Consider the following 17,129-nt stretch of genomic DNA (forward strand, 5'->3'; position numbering starts at 1 on the left):
TGACTCTGACAGGGTGTTTCCCCCACCCCCTCACACATCCACTGCTAACTCACTTGCCCAGCATCCTCATTCCTTGGAGCATCAAGTATCTATAAGATTAGGGGCAACCTCTTCCACTCAGGCCAAGCAAGGCAGTCTACTGCTACATATGTGCCTTGGGCATGGAACTGCCTGTATATGTTCTTTGGTTGTGGCTTTGTCTTATCCCAGAAGGCCAGGAGGATTAATGGAAATATGCAGCTTCAGGGGGTTAGGGGTCACCTCTAGAAAGTCCCAGAGTTGGATGTGGGAGGCTCCCAGGACACAATGGGGATGACCTTTTCCAAAGTGCTCAGCAGTGTTGGAATGTAACCTGAAGAGACCACCTTCAGTAGTTAGACACTGCCCTCAGTGGAGAGATGGGAACACCAACCCACCTTCATATTTTTTGACCCAGAATTATTCTGTCTAAAAGAAATGCAGGAACAAAAATGGAACAGAGACTAAAGGAAAGGGTGACCAGTCACTGCTCTACCTGGAATCCATTCATGGGCCAGCACCAAACCCTGACACTATTACTGATGCTATTTTGTACATGCAAGTAACAGCTTAATATGGCTGTCCTCTGAAAGGCTCTACCAGCAGCTGACTTTAAACCAACCACTGGGCTGAGATCAGGGACTCTTATGGAACAGTTATGAGAAGGATCAAAGGAGCTGAAGGGTGTGCCAACCCCAAAGGAAAAACAACAGTATCAACTAACCAGGACCCCTCAGAACTCAGTATAATTTTTTATACCCACACTCTTGTGTCTGATTTTGTGAGTTTTGATATTCTCTCCCCACTGTTTACTTAGTTTGCATAAGTGTTTGCTTATCTTGCTAATTTTCTCAATGAATCGCCTGTGATTCATTGATTCTTGGTTTGTTCTTTATATTGGTTTCACTGATTTCATCACAAAAAGTGATTATTTCTTACAGTCCCTCTTGGATGTGACTTCTTTTTCTTGTAGAGATTTCTTGTGTGCTGTTAAGTTGCTAGTGTCAAATAGTTCTACTTTATTTATAAAGGCACTTGGTGCTATGAAATTTCCTCTTAGTACTCTTTTCATTGTGTCCCACAAGTTTGAAAATGCTGTTTATTCATTTTCATTGAAAGTCTTTAATTTCTTTTTTTGCCTGGCCCATTTTTCATCCAGTAGAGAACTGTTCAGTTTCCATAATACTTTAAGCTCTCTGTACTTTCTGTTGTTTATATCTAGCTTTAATCAGTGGTGATCTGGTAGCATATAGAGGATTATTTCAACATTCGTGTATCTGTAGGGAGTTGCTTGCTCTCTCAGAGTATGTGGCCAGGTACTAGTATTCTGCTTTATGTGGTAGGATGGAAGAAAGAGGAAGAGGCTATGTGAGTCAGTTTTTACATACCCTCCTTTTGAAGAAACCACTTATTACCTACACAATTCTAATGCATATGAGATTTCCTGGTTTGCCAGGTATGCCTCTAAACTAAGTTATACAAAGGCTCTGAGAATCCTTCAAAGGGACAACTCCATAAAATCTCAAATAACAATCACTGAAGAGGGCTACTTTGAAGCCTATAGGTCATCACTCTGGAATTCATGCCACATATGATGGCTCTTCTAAAATTCTGCTACATTTCCCCCTTTTGTCTAAGCTATGCTTAATTATGTTGAGGAGATTATTGTTTAGCTGGTGAGTTTCCTTACCTGGCTCTGCACTTGGACTGCTAGTATAGTTTGGTCTTGAATTTATTTTAGATTGTACACTATTTAATATTCTTTTAGAAATGACTTTCCATTGGCATTGTTTTACAGGTTGGGTATTAGTATAAGTAAACACCATGAAAGCAAATTTCTCTGTATCTTGTTCCTTTAAAAGGATAGTGAAAGAAATAATCATGAAAAAATAACCATAATAGGCAAATCTTTAGGTAATAAAGAAAGTAAATGTATCCCATGCTATAAAGACAAACTTGATTGAATTACTTTGTTTACAGCTCTCAAATCAGTTGACAGTCTTGATTTTCCAGATTTCTTTTTTATTATAAATTCAGAAGAATTGAAAGACTAGAAGTTTCCTCTAAATGATTAGCTTCTAACTGTTCTTTTATTAGCTGTTCAAACATATATAATTTCTTGTTAGTCAAGGGTCATTGGTCTACCTAAACAGGCTTACAAGTTAACGATTTTAAAGGGAGGGCAGTTGGTATGTGAATCATGGCTCCTACTCTAAATTTGGGAAGCCAATTCCTATTTTTTTCTGCTGTTGGACAAACTGTGTAGGCTGTGATATTTTGATAATTTTTATTTTTAAGGAATGTATCCCATTTTTTATCATTTTATGAGTTGTTTCTGAAATTGAAGGTGTGATTTAAGCCTCAGATTCCACATGCAAAAGATCTGATGTGGAAGGGTAATTCAGGGGATGGGATATGCAGAGGCTGTCTCTGAGTGTGGGTGAAAGGAAAAGAGAACAAGAAAAAGAGGCACTGGCTTTTTATAAGGTGAGTAGTACATGTGATTGGGAGGATACATGACTCATGGTGACAGTGAAAATGTGTCACATCTTGGCCACTAGTGATAATGTATCCTGCTGTCACTAGGTCCCTGAGAGCAGGCTGGTAGAAATGCCTGCTAACATCCCTATTTTTGTTTATTATTTTACAAAATGTAGAATCTGAGACGGGTGATGTTAAGGCAGGGAATGAGAGTGCTGTGCTCCTTATACTACTTCCTGCTGTCATCTTCAGGGCAATGTTGATCCTCACCATCAGAGAATATTCAAGACAAATTCAGTAATCATGTGCCTCCAGCTGTTACAGGATATTTGAACCTGTTTTAAAAGTTAGGGTGTACTTACCTCTTAGCACATAACTTTAGTCACTCTGACAGCAATACACATAAACCCTTAGAAATTACCTTTAATCCCAAATAATGAAGGAAGTAACCATATTTGAAAATGAAGCGTGAATAGCAGGAAAAATGATGAATCAGTGAAAGGTTTGATAGAATAGGACACACCCAACTCTCATGGGAAGAGAGACGAGGGAAGCTACTTAAGGGAGAGACATATAGTACAGGAAAAGAGAGCACAATAGAGGAATACTGTAAAATTCATGAAGAACAGTTGATTTGAGAGGTAGAGAACAGAGCAGCACAGACATGAGGAAGAAGGCAGTCTTACCAGTAGAGTTTTAAGGAGACAGATTGAAGAGAGAACAAGCTAGATAAAGGTAACCAAAGAACAAGCAAAAGAAAGGGAAGGAGCCAAAAGATTAAAAAAAAAGATTTTTAGAATTTTTGAAGTCAAGCAAAGCAATTCAAAGGAGGAGAAAAAAGGCCAGATTTGTAATTCAGCTGGGAGATGAGTTTGAGCTAGAACACATGAGTTAAATCAGCCAGTCAGAAATCAAAATGTCTCAGAGGCTGAAAATGTTCTAGGCCTAGATGAGATTTTACAGAGGCTAGAAGCTTTTAGGACTAGACCAAGATTAGCTGATAGAGGCAGTAAACCTTGTAGAAAACACAACAGGAAAATAAATGTTAATATTACGTCCAGCTCTGCCTAGTGTTTGGTAGTTGTATAATTATAACTGATTGTTTAGGGATTTGTTTTTAATTAGTCATTGGAAAATGTAGAGAAGAAATTTCTAAAGCATGGTTTGATTAGTAAAAGCAGAAAAATGAGAAGGGTCAGGAAAAGAAGTGTTCACTTACATATAGGGTCCTCAAATGTCCAGGGCCTGGACGGATTGAGTTGTGCCTTACCTTTTTAGAGGTTTGTTTGTTTGTTTGTTTGTTATTTTGTTTTTACTAAACCTGATTGGTTAACATGGAAGCAGCATTTCTCAGGGAGGAAGAGACAAAGGCCATCTTTTTCAGCTATGAGAAGATCTAATCCCCTTTAGTTTTTGGAATACCTCTGTAGCCAGGGATTCAATTTGTCCTTGAAAGTGAGTATGGTTTGGCCCACCTGTTACAGTTCCTAGATGCACTGGGAAGAAAACAAATGATACATTATCCACAAAATGGACAGTCCTGCTGTCCATGTGACAACACATGCAGTTATTTCTATGACAGCCAGGAGAAGCAAGATTTAAGCTGCCTTTTTATTATGTCATGCATCAATTGAGTCCAGGACGGGAAGTGGTACAGCCTCTTCTCCATTTATCCCCCCCCCCCAATTTGGGGAAGATAAATAGTATGATGCAACAAACTAGCAGCGCAATAATAAACTTGAGTACCATAACAATCAAGGTATTATGGACTGTAGGGCACTGGGGATAATAAGGTATCAAGAGTTAAAGTTTTATGTAGTCTAGAAGATTTAATGTCCCTACAAAGTGTGTCCTGAATGCCTTGAAGCAGGTTGCCATGCCAAAGAGGGTAAATTGAAAAAGGTAAGGAGTCATGACAACATAGGGATCAGGGAAGTTGGTGAATGGTAAGGTAAAGAGTTATAGAAGAAGCTTTAAGTGACAGTTGTGAGCTTGTTTCAGGAGGAACAGATTGCCAGAAATCTCCAAATTGGCAAGGTTGTATGACATTAAGGAGCCAGTAGGCCAAGATTAGAGTCAAAAGCAGGAGATAAAATGACGGGTTTATATTATTTATGATAAAGTGTTAAAGAGGTAATAACCTTGGTAGTATGTATAATTATGTCTTCTACTCCTATATTCATGGGTTGAGTAATTAGGATATTCTCTGGATATTGATCATGCTTACTGGATCCCAAATGTTGAAGAAACAGTAGAGTTTACCAGCAATACCTGTTTCCTACTTAGGATTGTATTGGTCTTGGATATAGAGGTAGAGAGTACCCTCTTTTCAACAGAGGAGGGAATCAGAGTGAGGATGCACATGTGACAAATAGTATTGACAAGACCACTGTGGGAAGCCTCTACTCTGTCTGGCTATTCTTTAAAATAACTATTTGTCTGGTCACAGAGGACAAAGACAGAAAAGTCATTAAATGAAGGAAGGGGCATGGATACAGGAATAATGGGAATTCTAATTGTTCTATAGAAAAATTCCCAAGACCTATTTGGAAGTACTTTTTATTATAAGTGAGGGATTTTCAATCCTCAGATCTTAATATGTAACAGTTACCCTAGACAGATGCAAACGGGGGGTGGAGGGGAATCTATGGCCAATCCAGTAGAGTTGAGCATAGCTTATAGAGTAAAGCCTCATTTTTCTGGAACTGGGGAAAAGGCGTTTGATCTTGGTGTCCTCTGAGACATAAGGGAGTAGGGAAATTATCTTGAGATGGAAAGAGATCACATGGCGAGAGTACATGGCCTGAGAAGAGGTAGCAGCAGGTTTACCCAACTAGGGTGAAGTTCTTGGGACAGTTTGACAAAGATTATTTTAAAGAAGGAGATAGTTTGTTCTGCCTTTACAAGGTACTGGGGATGTCAAGATATGTTAAAGGATTTAGATAAGTTTTGAGAAATATGAGAAGTGAATTCAGGGCCATTCCAGTACCTACTACAACAGGAACATTCAGGGATCAAAGCCATCCAGATGATTAAAGTCCCTTGAAATGACATAATCCATAAAAGCCAGAGCAATATGATATCTTCAGAGCCTAGCTACCCTACTATGGCAAGCCCAGAATATACTAACACAAACAAAGCACAAGAAAATGACCTTAAATCAAATTTTACCTAAAATATGTAAAATAGGTGTTAAGACAACCTTTGTTACAATATGGAGTCACACACACATACACACTAACACCACCACCCTCAAAATAACAGCAAATCACAATGGACATTAATATTTCTCAACATCATAGACTCAATTCCCCAATAAGAATATATAGACTAATAGAATGGATGCAAAATACAAGATCCATTATTTTCCTCCATACAAGAAAGACACCTCAGTAATAGACATAAACATTGCCTCAGAGAAAAGGTCTAGAAAAAGTTTTTCAAGCAAAGGAACCAAAGAAGCAAGCTGGAGTTACCACTCTAGACTTTCAACCAAAATTAATCAAAGAGAGGTAGGGATGCACACATTGTACTCATCAAAGAAAAAGTATATCAGGATAATATCTCAATTCTCAATATCTATGCCTCAAACACGAGTCAACCCACATTTGTAAAAGAAACATTGCTAAATCTTAAACAATATATCAAACCCCACATAATAATGGGAGACTTCAACACCCCACTCTCACCAATTGACAGATCATCTAGACAAAAGCTAAACAGAAAGAATGGAACTAACAGTCATTATGAATCAACTGAACCTAATAAACTTTTACAGAATATTTCACCTAAACACACACACACACAAATGTGCCTTCTTCTCAGCACCTCATGGATCCTTCTCTAAAATTGACCATATATTTGGTCACAAACCTCAACAGACACAAGAAAAGTGAAATAAGACCTTGTATCTTATCATACTACCATGGATTAACGTTGGACTTCAACAAAAACAAAACATCAGTCCTGGAAACAGTCATGGAAATTAAACAACTCTCTCCTCAATAAGCAGAGGAAGGAATAAATAAAGAAATTGAAGACTTTATGGAGTTCAGTGAAAATGAAGGATAACATACCCAAATTTATGGGACACAATGAAAGCAGTGGTATGAGGAAACCATAAAGAGATTAGAAAGTTTCATACCAGCAATTTAAATGTACACCTGAAAGCTCTAGAGAGAGAATAAAGCAATTACACTAAAGAGAAATAGAAGTCAGGGAGTAACCAAACTCAGGCCTGCAATCAGTTAGAAATAAAACAATACAAAGTGTCAATGATACCAAGAGCTTGTCTTTGAGAAAATCAACAAGATAGACAAACCCTTAACCAAAATACAGAGGGACACTATTCAAATAAATTCAAATGAAAAGAGAGACATAACAAACACTGAGGAAATTCAAAGAATTATGTGCTCTTACATCAAAAGCACCGGGGTACCATGCCAGTGCCCATAACTGGAGTTAAAGCAGCACATAAGAAATGATATAATTAAAGATCTCCCTAATTTATGGCTTTCCATCATTCTCTTCTACCAAAATTTTCCCTTATGAGGATAATGTGTTCAAGTGGTGGGATCTTTAATGTTGTCCTTGTTAATGTTCCCTCCAAGGGTTGCTCTGGACAGCAAATATCTCTTGTTATACTGGACAGGATTGGGCCTTCACAGATGTTGTCAATTTGATATTTTGAAAATACCTAATCTATGAAAATCTATCAAAGTTTGGATACAATCAGCCAGTAAAATTCCAATGTCATTTTTCCCAGAAGAAAAGCAATCAGCACTAACAGAAAGTGCAAAATATCCTGGATAGAAAACTGGCACCCCATATGAAGTCATTTTGTCACTGCCATGGTAAGTAGGACAGCCTACTAATGGCATAAAAGAGATTTTAGATAAATGTATCTGAGTTGACTTCCAGTTGTAAATACATTAGTTAAATCTCTTGTTTTTTAGATAGATAAAAAATGCATTTTGGCTAAAATATTACCTCTTTCTCAAATGATGTGAAAATTGGATATTCTTATATAAAGAAAGAAACGTGATTCTGCATGGCATGGTGGAGTATTCCTTTAGCTCCAGCCCTCTGGAGATAGAAGTACAGGCCATGTTAGGCACAGAAGGAGGCAGATTCCTCTATGTTCAATACTATCCTGGTCTACATAGTTAGTTCTAGGACATCTAGTGCTATGGAGAGATACTATATTTCAAGAAACTAAAAGGAAACCAAATTTTATAAATATAGCTATAATTAGCTTGATGAAATATCACCCTGATAAAGGCCAATGCCATATGCATCAGAGCCCTTAATGTAACAAGTGTGAAACTGTCAGAGCACAGAGTAGCACATAGACTTCAAGGTACAGGGATAGGCAAGGATGTAGAAGAACCCCAGCCATGCAAGAAATCCTGACAGTTCACAAACTGTTCCTCAGGGTAAGTAAAGGGATCCTTCCCAGCTAAGAAAGGAGTTAATATGGCCTCAAGTACAGAGGCAAATATTTTCTATAGATATCTTAGAAGATTAGTATTTATATTATTTACAATTAGAAAAATATCAGCATCATAAGAAGAAAGGCAACTCACTTTGTTGAAAGCAAATAATTTCCCCAGACTCAGGAAGAATCAGAATTGTACAGTGAAACTTCAGGAAATGTCATCCAAAGTCCCTCTGAGGGAATGCACAGGAAGCTATGAGCTGTTGGTGGTGATGTGAAGTATTCCAGCCTGTTTGGATGTCAATTTGGAGGGTTCTCCAAAAGCCAAAACCTGGCCTACCAAATGGTTAAAGTATACCATTCTAAAGAACTCAACATATTGGAGAGGTCCTTGTGCATCAGTGCTGACTGCAGCCATATCTGCAATAAATTAGGGAATCAAGCTTGGTGTCCTGGAGAGATCCTTGTGCATCATTGCTGACTGCAGCCATTTCTGCAATAAATTGCAAAAGAAAAAAAAAACCAAGCTTGGTGTTCAAAAGCCTCATCATGGGTGAGGAAAACATGTTGGGCATAGATAAAGATGTATTTTCAGCCATAAAGAAAATGAAATTATGTTATTTACACAAATCTGCATTCTGCCTGGGCCAGGTGAGATGTCTCAGTATACACAACCGCATATTGTTCTTGGAGAAACCCCAGTCTGAGTTACTAGCTGTCTCATGGTGCCTTTCAACCTTCTTCAATTCCAGAACCAGAGTTCTGACACGCTTATCTTGCCTTTGTTGGAACTACACACACATGTTGCCAAAGAATATATATAGAGGAGACACACACTTTAAAATAAAGTATTTTCAGAAATGGATACAACTTGAGACAAATACATTTATCTAATTCAGTACATTTCAGAAACATATTCGTCCTGATAATATTTTTCTCGTGTATGAGTGCTAGGTTATATATAAATGAAAGCCTGTATTTCATCTCACAAAATACCAGGAAGCGTTCTGTTACAGAATAATGAGTAAGAGCTGGGGTGAGAGGAACTGGTAACAGCTCGAGTGTCTTCAGGTTACAGTATAAATTTTAGAGAACAAACCATGTCCAGTGATTAGTACAATGAAAATAAGCTCAAGGAGAATAAATTTATTACCACTATAGCTAGTGATGAATTGCTTTAATATTAAATTTTATCAGAATTTTATATCATATGATATAATATGTAATATATATCACTTGAGCAACCTAGATTTTTAAAAATTAAAGTCATGAGAATAAAAACAAATCCAGTATATACCATGAATTAAAGGATTGACTTAAATTTCTCCAGTCAATTTTACTGTTCAAATATTTACAAGTATGATAGAAAATTTGTCTGTCAATTTCTATAAACAAACATTTACATAACACAGATGTACCCATGTCACTACTACACATTCATATAATACTCATGTATACGTATGTATCAGTGTCTACATTTATCCTTGTCCACACTGAAAGATCTGGGCAGCTCTTACATTGCATAGCCATAGTGTCGGGAAATTTCCATATTTTATCCCTCTGGAGAAAAAGCTGCAGTTTCCCAGGAGAGGTGTACTTGGCAGCATTCTCTCGCTCCTGTTGAGCCCTCCTCTTCATGGCCTCCCTCTCTGGCCTCTGCTCTTTTGTGATGGGCTGTGAGACAACTGGTCCCACAATGTCAACTTTTCTCCATGGAATGGGTTGGCGGCTGAAGTCTTGCAACAGATATTGAATTTGAGGTTCAAGTGGTGCTGACACGTTGTTCTTGTCAGCAGAAAGAAGCTCCCTCTGGAGGGAAGTCTGAGATGGTTCTATATAGGATGTAGGCCTCAAGGTGCCTGACTGAGGCACAGTGCTAAAGTGGATAATGTTGGTTACATTAGATCGTGTGGCACTGGAAGAAATTGGCAGAGCTGACTTGGCAGAAGCCATCAAAGATTTGCTGATAGAAGGTGGTTGGGATGGCTTGAGTGTGGTAAGCTGAGCTGAGTGAAAATGACACCTCTCAGAGTAAGCTGTAGTGGGCCTGTGTGAAGCCAGATTGAGGGGCTTTCTAGAAACAGGTCTGGTTTGAGGCTGTTCTTGGGTTGGGAAAGGCAGAGCTACTAACCTGACCATCCCAGCTGGGGGCAGCTCATACTGAGATGGACAGTCCTTGAGAGCACTGCTCTCTGCTCTCTGAACCTTGCCTGGAGTTTTGTCAGGGCCCTGGCACTCATGTGGCATATCCTGTAGTACTGTTGTGGCTGGGCCTGGCTTGGGATATTTGTTGTTGCTAGAAGTTCCTAGAGCCTGGGAAGAAGTGGTGGCAGGTTTCTTCTCACTCTTCTTCCCCAGAGGGTGGAAGACCTGCACAGACTCCAGCATGTGCATGCCAAGGTGGGTTCTAGGCTTTTTAAAGCTGTTGTGGCTAAGCTCAGGTAGATCACTCTTTATCTTGTTCTTGGGGATGGTGGGCTTCTCTTGAGCTTTGACTCTGTTCCTTGACTTCTTGAACTCCTCTGTTTTCTTGGAATTATTTTCTCTGGTCCATTTGGTCTTGTCTTGCCCTTGTCCCCTAGCTCTGCTTGGGCATTATGGGTGACAATTTGGGAGTTTTGCCCTCCAAGTCCTTAGCCATGTTGTCAATAGCCCTGTCAATGACCCAAACACTGGCCATAGCCCCTTCTCCCTCCATCAGATCCCAGATTTGGATTTTGGCATGAGGAGCTCCATCAATCAACTCAGAGGTGGTATGGTCTTTCTTTCTCAGCTATTCAGAGAACCCACTGATGACTCTGGAGTTTTCCTGGGCCTGATCCCTCCAGATGACTGTGGAGTCTTTGGATTCAGTTACTGTTGAATCTTGGTATTGATCTAGGCCTGTGAGGAAGTTGAAGAGTTGGGGAAGGTGAATATCTGCCACCAATGTAGTGATATCTGCAAAGTCAATAGTGGACACCATCAAACTGTCCAGTGTTCCTTTCTCTTCCAGACCCAGGTGGATGCCTCCCAAGCTGGCATTGTCAGAAGCAGATGTCTGTCTTATTCTCCCAGTGTCAGTGCAGTGCAGAGTCTGCTGCAAGTCAGGGTGTGATAAAGGGAGGAATGGCGGGTCTTGGTTTTCTTTAGTACCCTCATAGGCATCCCCAGGCATCAAATGCTCAATTTCCATCTCATGCATGTTTTTAATCTCTGTTCGTTCAGAGCTTGGAGCTGCAGGCAAGGCGAGGAATTTTGCATGGCTAGGGATAGGTGTTGTTAATGGCCCATCCCCATCAACAGATGGTGTCTTCCTCTGGGAAACTGGGTTGCAAGTGATGTAGAACTCTGGACTCTGCAGCAGACAAATTATTTGGCCCCTAGATGACAATCCCAGGGATGAATCCAGTTCCACCACTGCAAAAGAGTCAAGGAAAAAAGTCAGTACATGGTAAACATGATTTTCTCCTTTTGTAGCATTACAGGAAAATTGGTACCAGCCTAGTGGGGTATTCCTGTGACAATCTGACCATATTAGTGGAAGGACTTAGGAACTTAGGCTAAAAGATCCATTTGGTGTTAAGAGCTCTGTGGGATGTCGTGTAGGAGCTTGGAAGACACTGTTGAGAACAATGCAGAAGATGGAGGCCTGACTTGTGAAATTTCAGTTTTGATTTCCTGGGACTGGATAATCACCTGTGATTTACAAGATACCAGAACCACTAAAGTGAATCTTTGTGTTACTGGGAGTATTGATGCTGGTTAGCTGGAGCCAAGAAATTATCGGTGATTAAACGGAGACCAACGGATCACGGGCACAAGCCCCTTACGGTCCCTGACAGCACCGGGGTAGCTTGGGCGCCGAGTCTGAAGACACCCGCAAGGTATACACAGGACCCTCCACGGGATATTAAGACCTCTGTGAGTGGATCACAACTTCTGCCAATAGGCAGGTTCGAACACCAGATATCTGGGCACCTTCCCTGCAAGAGAAGAGCTTATCTGCAGAGAGTACTCTGAACACTGAAACTCAGGAGAGAGCTAGTCTCCCAGGTCTGCTGATAGAGGCTAACATAGACACCTGAGGAAAAAGATCTAACCAAAGACAACTACAACAACGAAATCCAGAGATTACCAGATGGCAAAAGGCAAACATAAGAATCTTACTAACAAAAACCAAGACCACTCACCATCATCAGAACGCAGCACTCCCACCCCACCCAGTCCTGGGCACTCCAACACACCAGAAAAGCTAGACCCGGATTTAAAAGCATATCTCATGATGATGGTAGAGGACATCAAGAAAGACTTTAATAACTCACTTAAAGAAACACGGGAAAACACTGCAAAACAGGTAGAAGACCTTAAAGAGGAAGCACAAAAATCCCTTAAAAATTGCAGGAAAACACAAGGAAACAGGTGATGGAATTGAATAATACCATCCAAGACCTGAAAAGGGAAGTAGACACAATAAATAAAACCCAAAGTGAGGCAACGCTGGAGATAGAAACCCTAGGAAAGAAATCTAGAACCATAGATGCGAGCATCAGCAACAGAATACAAGAGATGGAAGAGAGAATGTCAGGTACAGAAGATTCCATAGAGAACATCAGCACAATCAAAGAAAATGGAAAATTAAAAAAGATCCTAACTCAAAACATCCAAAAAATCCAGGACACAATGAGAAGACCAAACCTTAGGATAATAGGAGTAGATGAGAATGAAAATTTTCGATTCTCCTTGTATCTCTGCTGTCTTGTGGTCGGGAAGTCCTGGGGAGAGACCAGTGCCTAGTATTTGCGGAAATAGAAAAACTTCCTTAAGCTGCAGTTGTTGTACTGGCCTCGTAGGACCTTCAACAGCTGGTCCTGTCACCTTCCAGGTGTTCGCCCGTCCCTGGAGGGCTTTCCCTCATCATTGGCTCAAGGCATCTTGGTTCCAGGACTCCGCTGAAAATAGTCTTCACAGGTGAGAGTGTGCACTACAGAAGCTAACAGTTTCTGGGAGAGGCGGGAGCCACAGAGGTTCTAAGGCAGCGCCCTTATCGGGCTCTAGACATCTGGCCATTTTCCTGAACAGGAAAGGTGTCTGCCCGACCCAGGTGGGCTGTCCCTCAGCATCTTCGGGAGTCATCTTGGTTCCGGGACTCCACCGAAAGTAATCTGCACATGTGAGAGTGTGCACTACAGAAACTAATAGTTTCTGGGACAGGCCAAAGCAACACAGCCTCTGGGAAAGGTCCTGTTTTGGGCCTTCATCTTCTACCAGGAGGGAGGTTTGAACGCCAGATATCTGTGCACCTTCCCTGTAAGAGGAGAGCTTGCCTGCAGAGAGTGCTCTGACCACTGAAACTCAGAGGAGAGAGCTTGTCTCGCAAATCTGCTGATAGAGGGTAACAGAATTACCAGAGGAACAATCTCTAAACAGAGACAACTATAACAACTAACTCCAGAGATCAACAGAGGGCGAAAGGTAAATGTAGAAACTATCTAACAGAAACCAAGACCACTCACCATCATCAGAACCCAGCACTCCCACTTATCCAGTCCAGGGCACCCCAACACACCCAAAAAGCTAGACCCGGATTTAAAACATATCTCATGATGATGGTAGAGGACATCAAGAAGGACTTTAAAAACTCACTTAAAGAAATACAGGAGAACACCTCTAAACAGGTAGAAGACATTAAAGAGGAAGCAAAAAATCCCTTAAAGAATTGCAGGAAAACACAACCAAACAGGTGAGGGAATTGAATAAATCCATCCAAGACCTAAAAAGGGAAGAAGACACAATAAATAAAACCCAAAGTGAGGCAACGCTGGAGATAGAAACCCTAGAAAGAAATCTGGAACCATAGAAGCAAGCATCAGCAACAGAATAGAAGAGATGGAAGAGAGAATCTCAGGTGCAGAAGATTCCATAGAGAACATTGGCACAACAATCAAAAAACAAAATGGAAAATGCAAAAAGATCCTAACTCAAAACATCCAGGAAATCCAGGACACAATGAGAAGACCAAACCTTATGATAATAGGAGTTTATGAGAATGAAGATTTTCAATTCAAAAGACTGGCAAATATCTTCAACAAAATTATGGAAGAAAACTTCCTAAACCTAAAGAAAGTGATGCCCATGAACATACAAGAAGCCTACAGAAGTCCAAATAGACTGGACCAGAAAAGAAATTCCTCCCAACACATAATAATCAGAACAACAAACACACTAAATAAAGATAGAATATTAAAAGCAGTAAGGGAAAAAGGTCAATTAACATATAAAGGCAAGCCTATCAGAATTACACCAGATTTTTCACCAGAGACTATGAAAGCCAGAAGAGCCTGGACAGATTTTATACAGAAACTAAGAGAACACAAATGTCAGCCCAGGCCACTATACCCAGCCAAACTCTCAATTACCATAGATGGAGAAAACAAAGTATTCCACGACAAAACCAAATTCACAGATTATCTTTCCACCAATCTAGCCCTTCAAAGGATAATAACAGAAAAAACCAATACAAGGGCAGAAACCACGTCCTAGAAAAAGCAATAAGGTAATCCCTCAAAAAAACCTAAGAGAAGACAGCCACAAGAACAGAATGCCAACTTTAGCAACAAAAATAACAGGAAGCAATAATTATTTTTCCTTAATATCTCTTAATATTAATTGACTCAAGTCCCCAATAAAAAGACATAGACTAAGAGACTGGCTACACAAACGGGACCCAACAGTTTGCTGCTTACAGGAAACTCATCTCAGAGAAAAAGATAGACACTACCTTAGAATGAAAGGCTGGAAAACAATTTTCCAAGCAAATGGTCTGAAGAAACAAGCTGGAGTAGCCATTCTAATATCTAATAAAATCGACTTCCAACCCCAAGTCATCAAAAAAGACAAGGAGTGACACTTCATACTCATCAAAGGTAAAATCCTCTAAGCGGAACTTTCAATTCTGAATATCTATGCTCCAAATACAAGGTCAGCCACATTCATTAAAGAAACTTTAGTAAAGCTCAAAGCACACATTGCACCTCACACAATAATAGTGGGAGACTTCCATACACCACTTTCACCAACAGACAGATCATGGAAACAGAAACTAAACAGGAACACAGTGAAACTAACAGAAGTTATGAACCAAATGGATCCAACAGATATCTACAGAACATTTTATCCTAAAACAAAAGGATATACCTTCTTCTTAGCACCTCATGGTACCGTCTCCAAAATTGACCACATAATTGGTCACAAAAAAAGCCTCAACATATACAAAAATATTAAAATTGTTCCGTGCATCCTATCAGATCACCATGGACTAAAGCTCATCTTCAATAACAATATAAATAATAGAAAGCCAACATTCATGTGGAAAGGGAACAACACTCTTCTCAACGATGCCTTGGTCAAGGAACGAATGAAGAAAGAAATTAAGGACTTTTTGGAGTGTAATGAAAATGAAGCCACAACATACCCAAACTTATGGGACAGAATGAAAGCATTTCTAAGAGGAAAACTCATAGCTCTGAGTGCCTCCAAAAAGAAACTAGAGAGAACACACATTAGCAGCTTGACAACACACCTAAAAGCTCTAGAACAAAAGGAAGCAAATTCAGCCAAGTGGAGTAGATGGCAGGAAATAATCAAACTCAGGTCCGAAATCAACCAAGTGGAAACAAGAAGAACTACTCAAAGAATCAACCAAACGAGGAGCTGGTTCTTTGAGAAAATCAACAAGATAGATAAACCCTTAGCCAGACTCACTTAGGGCACTGGGAAGACATCCTAATTAACAGAATCAGAAATGAAAGGAGACATAACAACAGATCATGAAGAAATCTAAAACACCACGAGATCCTTCTACAAAAGGCTATACTCAACAAAACTGGAGAACCTGCATGAAATGGACATGTTTCTAGACAGATACCAGGTACCAAAGTTGAATCAAGATCAGTTTAATGATCTAAACAGTCCTATATACCCTAAAGATATAGAAGCAGTCATTAATAGTCTCCCAACCAAAAAAAGCCCTGGACCAGATGGGTTTAGTGCAGAGTTCTATCAGACCTTCAAAGAAGATCTAATCACAGTTCTTCACAAACTATTCCACAAAATAGAAACAGAAGATACTCTACCCAACTTGTTCTATGATGCCACAATTACTCTGATAACTGAACCACAAAAAGACCCAACAAAGATAGAGAACTTCAGACCAATTTCCCTTATGAATATCAATGCAAAAATCCTCAATAAACTTCTCACTAATGGAATCCAAGAACACATTCAAATAATCATCCATTCTGACCAAGTAGGTTTCATCCCAGGGATGCAGGGGTGGTTCAATATACGGAAATCCATCAACGTAATCCAGGATATAAAAAAACTCAAAGACAAAAACCACATGATCATCTCGATAGATGCAGAAAAAGCATTTGACAAAATCCAACACCCATTCATGATAAAAGTCTTGGAAAGATCAGGAATACAAAGTCCATACATAACCATGATAAAAGCAATCTACAGCAAACCAGTAGCCAACATCAAAGTAAATGGTGAGAAGCTGGAAGGAATCCCTCTAAAATCAGGAACTAGACAAGGCTGTCCACTCTCTCTGTACCTATTCAACATTATGCTTGAAGTCCTAGCCAGAACAATTAGACAATAAAAGAAGATCAAGGGGATACAAATTGGAAAGGAAGAAGTCAAAATATCCCTTTTTGCAGATGATATGATAGTATATATAAATGACCCTAAAAATTCCACCAGAGAACTCCTAAGCCTGATAAACAGCTTCAATGAAGTAGCTGGATATAAAATTAACTCAAACAAGTCAATGGCCTTTCTGTACACAAAGGATAAACAGGCTGAGAAAGAAATTAGGGAAAAAACACCCTTCTCAATAGTCACAAATAATATAAAACACCTTGGCGTGACTCTAACTAAGGAAGTGAAAGATCTGTATGATAAAAACTTCAAGTCTCTGAAGAAAGAAATTAAAGAAGATCTCAGAAAATGGAAAGATCTTCCATGCTCATGGATTGGCAGGATCAACATTGTAAAAATGGTTATCTTGACAAAAGCAATCTACAGATTCAATGCAATCCCCGTCAAATTCCAACTCAATTCTTCAATGAATTAGAAAGGGCAATCAGCAGATTCATCTGGAATAACAAAAAACCTAGGATATCAAAAACTCTTCTCAAGGATAAAAGAA

The 17,129-nt window shown here is 39.6% G+C and overlaps 1 pseudogene; it reads right to left on the reverse strand.

Moving 5' to 3' along the window:
• Nucleotides 1-9,397: 9,397 nt before the first annotated feature.
• Gm1982 lies at nt 9,398-11,354 on the reverse strand (annotated as a pseudogene).
• Nucleotides 11,355-17,129: the final 5,775 nt, after the last annotated feature.

Source organism: Mus musculus, chromosome 7, assembly GCF_000001635.26.
Source record: "Mus musculus strain C57BL/6J chromosome 7, GRCm38.p6 C57BL/6J".
In the NCBI taxonomy this organism is placed as follows: domain Eukaryota; kingdom Metazoa; phylum Chordata; class Mammalia; order Rodentia; family Muridae; genus Mus; species Mus musculus.